The following is a 4,980-nucleotide window of genomic DNA, read 5'->3' as shown; positions in this document are numbered from 1 at the left end:
AAGTGATTTTTTTTATTACAAAAGAAAAAAAAATGACTTTAGCAGATAATTTGGGTTAATTGAGTGACCATTTGAATAATTGACTCCAGAGAAGTACCTCAAAGGCTAAATTGCCTATATATCTCAGAAAATCAAAATAACTGGAAAATCATTAATCTTGAACTCAAAGGTCCATATCGCTACATGCCATAACAACAACAACGATAAATCTAGTATAATTCTACAAAGTGATGTTTGGTTTAATTTTAGTTTTGGTTTTGAATTTTAAAAACCGATCAAATCTGGTTTGGTTTTGGTTTTAATCAAAAAATAACGAAAAAAACGAACCAAACCGACTATAAAAGTAGCTATTTAAATTTATTATTACACCTATATATATGTATATTTTTATATAAAGTTTCTAAATATTTATGGCACATACTAGTCATTTATATTTTTAGTCTAGTTCTTTGCTATTATAATAATCTAATTCTTTGCTTTTACATTCTAGTTTGATTGGTAGTTTTCTTTTGATAAGTGCAAGAATTTATTTCATGTTAAAAATAATCGATTTTTAATTGAGTACTTTAATTATTCATCACTATTTGATTCAATTATCATCAATGTATCTTGGTAAATGATAGATTTCTTAAAGAGCAATTGATTTGATAGTGTTACGTTGTAAATATAGTCGTCGGAATATGCGTTTAGTAGTATATGTCTCATATTTAAGAAAAAAACTGATGAATAACCGAAAAATCCAAAAAATCGATAAAAATCGAATCAAACCGAATCAATAAAAAACCGACTTAATTGGTTTGGTTTGGTTCTAAAATTTTAAAAATCGACTTATTTGGTTTGGTTTCTTTTTCGGAAAAAACCGATCCAAACCGAACCACGAACACCCCTTCCCTTACCTTTCTGAAGGTAATCAGCTACATGCCACATAAGAAAAAAATGCCAAACAAGTGTAGTCAAGTCATCGACACACAAATTTTGTCTACGTCATCAACTATTGATTTATTGATTTTAAGCATAGTTGTCACTGGGATTTCCCATTGCCGACACAAGAAATATCAAGCTAAGAAAGATGGAGGAAATCATGCATAAATATTTTCCTATGGCACTTTGAATTAGTGGTTGCAACTTTATATTTCAATTCTAGCCAATGATGGTTTTCCGGAAGGACCTCTCCCTTTCGTTTCATTTCCTATCGTTTCTCAATCAACTTTCCAAGATTTGGGAGTTCTCCTTCTTTTTTTTTTTTAGCAATAATAGATTTATTGGGTTTCTTTAAAAACAATATTGAGTACTTTTAGCAAAAATATAAACTTTTTCATATAAAAGGAATGATAATTTTGTTACATTTGTGATAAACCATCAATAATGGAATTATTATTATGGGATGCATGAATAGATGTAAATATTTATACTCTCTTTCTTATTTTTATAACGTCACAATCTTTCTTTTTTCTCTTCTCTTGTAAGATAACATACTTCTCTTTCATTTGTTTCTTACTTCCTTTCTCCAAGAGTATAAAAGTTCAATAGTTCAAAAATTTGAGTGATAAAATTTGAGATCAATAGATAACGAACGAGAAGTTTAAAAAGTATTGCCTTAACATTAAATGTTTCTTATAATATAATAGTCACTCTAATATTGGTGGTTTAGATTTATTCTAAATTAAGAGTGTTAAAGAAAATAGTACGAAGTGAAAACATAAAAGACTTGATTCTTGTCTAAATGCTTATATTTCATATAAAACAATATTAACAGTTGCATCCACGGAAAGAAGCTTTTTAAAATTAAAATTGATACAATCTTATCTAAGACCAATAATTCTCAAGAAAGATTAAATGAGTTTGTTATATTATCATTCGAAAAGAATTATTATAAAATACCAATAAAAAAAAAATTACCAATATGCAATGAAGGAAGAAAGCAGGTCTGAGTTCTCTGGTGCAGGAATGACTTACGAGTTACGAGAGTGGTTTACTGAATTTAAGGGAACGTTTGATAGGATGCATTAGATAAAGAAAAGGGAGATAGACACAACAACAACAATAACCCAGTATAATCTCACTAGTGGGGTTTGGGGAGGGTAGTGTGTACGCAGACCTTACCCCTATCCTGGGGTAGAGAGGCTGTTTCCAAATGACCCTCGGCATCCTTCCCTCCAAGAACTCCCCACCTTGCTCTTTGGGTGACTCGAACTCACAATCTCTTGGTTGGAAGTGAAAAGACGCACTTCTTGCTAATGAAATAAACATAGAAAGCAAGGGAATACACATGGCTGCTTCTATTCCACTTGCTACTGTATTTCAGGGTCTCCTGTTTGATCATGAATTCGAGAAATCGCAGCTACAGTCAGATACACTTGAAGCATCGTTGGCCTTTGATTAGGAATGAACTTCATACAGTTACTTGCAAGTTCAAGTAGCTGCAATATCTTAGCATCAAAACCTTGACCTAACAGCACTTTATCCACATCAAGAGGACTGGCAAAAGAGCTACTGCTAAGATTTAAACTTGAGCAGCTCAATTGGTAAGATTCCTTCCTTGTTAAAAGCTCAAGAAGCACAACCCCAAATCTATATACATCTTTCTTGTAAGATGTAAAGTCTAAATATTCAACTATTGGCAATAGACTCATGCTTGAATTCATGTCATTTTGTTTTGCAATTGTTGCCTCCCAAAAATTGGATATCTTGGGATCAAAATTTTCGTCTAGCAAAATACTTTGTGTGCTTAAGTTACTATGCACAACATGGAAATTTCCACCATCATGAAGCCAAGTAAGGGCTTTCGCGACACCAACAGCAATTTTAACCCTTAAAGGAAAGTCCAAGAGCTTTGCCTTGTCATCAGTCGTATGTAGCCACTCATGTAAGTTTCCATTTGGCATGTATTTGTAAACCAGCAGTTGCTCGTCCCTCGCTGCACAAAAACCGATTAAAGGGACTAAATTTTGATGCCTCAGACTGCCCAGAATTGTAATCTCAGAAACAAACTCTTCCTCCAAATTTTCTGAGGCATCGAGCCTCTTTATGGCAACATTCCAGCCATTTGGGACCAGTCCCTTGTACACTTTTCCCAGCATTCCCTTCCCAATTTAATGGTCTTGGCTAAAATATGAAGTCGCTTTTGCTAGTTCCATAAAACTCATTCTTGTAACAATCTTCTCCAGCTTTGAAATCTGAGGAAAAGAACATTTCTATCATTAGCACAATTCATTTAATGTCACATGCTTACTTTTCTTCTCTGTAATTGGAGTGTGATTAAGCCCCGTTTGGTCATAGATTTTGTCAAGAATTTTTCAAAATTTTTTTGGCAAAACATGTTTGTTTATAGATTTTACTCATTTTGGCAGATTTTGAAAATAAAATTTTCAAATCCCAAAACTAACTCTAGACCTGTTTTTGGCATAAAATATTACTGTTTTGTTTTTTAACAATTTTAAAAGTTATCCCAAATTTTTGTATTGTATAAAAAAACTCACAATCTATTATGGTTTTAATGGCATCGATGAAGGTTGTGCATATACAAGATTAACAAGTTTATTTGTTTGGTATTGTTGGGTATTTTTTATAGTTTTTAGGCTTATGGGTATAAGTCACATTTCATATTTTTTCAAATTAAATTTCACCCGAATCAAAATTTTTAAAATAAATTTGAGAATTTATGGCCAAGCTAATTTTATATAGCCTGCAAAATGTTTACCTTCGGGTCATTGTTTACTTCTATTCCGTCTGGACACTCACTTCCATCAATCACCGTTCTCTTTGTTCTATTCTTGATCGATACAAATATCTTCTTTACACAAGGAAAACCAAAGATAAAAAAGATATATACCAAGTAAAGTGAATAGCGACCAACCAGTTACAAAACCACTAACAAACAGAGTACGATGGTTTCGCTTTGGAACTCCAACACTGTAACACGGTTTTAGAGGACCACCGCAAAGTCCTAAATTATTTGCGTAACTTTCAGCCGAAATAGTGGCTTTGATAAAATTTGGCACTGGCCCCGTCAACTTGTTGTTGGCAACATTGAACGTCTTGAGGCGACCTAAGAGGCCAATTTGAGGTGGGATTTGACCTGTTAGTACATTGTTGTCTAATTTGATGTCATTAAGATAAGAGCAATTTGCTAAGTCTACTGGCATCTGTCCTGATAATTGGTTATTCGAGAGATCAAGTATTACCGCAAATCCAATTACTCTTGATATATCCAGAGGGATGGTTCCATATAACTCGTTGTTTGAGAGATCTAGAGAACTTAAAGAAGAGCACTTTTGAATGCCTCGAGGAAACTCACCTTTTAGTCCCATGTCTGGAAGGCTAATACTTAGAACCTTATTCTCATCAGGATGCCAGCACTGTATTCCTGTAAATTTGCATATGAAACCTTCTGTCTGATTGTCGAACTGCCACGTAGAGCTCAAGAAATTTAAAGGGTCTTCCAACGAATTTCGAATCGATTTTAAACAATCGATGTCACTCTGTACTGCATTGCATCTTAGAGAAAAACTGATAAGTACCAAAAATAACAAGTAAAGAAAGTTGCAACTGACAATAGTGAAACTGAAAATATTTCTTTTAGAATCCATTGCCTTCATCAGCAGGATCACGGCAAAATAATTTATGGGACTTAAAAATTGACTTCTGTTAAGCCAGCAGTTGACGCGGGTCAAGCACGGCTGGAAATATTTCCAACACATGTTCTATCTTCTCCTTCTTTTTTTCTTTTTAGTGCAATATTTATATTTATTAGTCTCCTCCTTTGATTTTACATATATGATGGTATTTGAATTGGTAAGAAATTTAAGGGAAAAGAAAATGACTTCTCACACGTACCAAAAAAAACTTTAGAAGTTGTAATCTTAAATATAACATGACAGTTTTATCTTATAAAAGCTTATTTTTAAGGATAAAATGAAAAGTAAAGTAAAAGAGTTTTTACAAATATAAGGTATCATTCTTATTTAAAGAGACAAAAAA

The 4,980-nt window shown here is 32.8% G+C and overlaps 1 pseudogene; it reads right to left on the bottom strand.

Annotated features, from left to right (window-relative positions):
* Positions 1–1,783: 1,783 nt before the first annotated feature.
* LOC107801060 (probably inactive leucine-rich repeat receptor-like protein kinase At5g48380) lies at positions 1,784–4,693 on the bottom strand (annotated as a pseudogene).
* Positions 4,694–4,980: the final 287 nt, after the last annotated feature.

The sequence above is a fragment of the Nicotiana tabacum genome, chromosome 19, assembly GCF_000715075.1.
Source record: "Nicotiana tabacum cultivar K326 chromosome 19, ASM71507v2, whole genome shotgun sequence".
Classification (NCBI taxonomy): domain Eukaryota; kingdom Viridiplantae; phylum Streptophyta; class Magnoliopsida; order Solanales; family Solanaceae; genus Nicotiana; species Nicotiana tabacum.
This window is presented reverse-complemented; position numbering and strand designations above follow the sequence as displayed.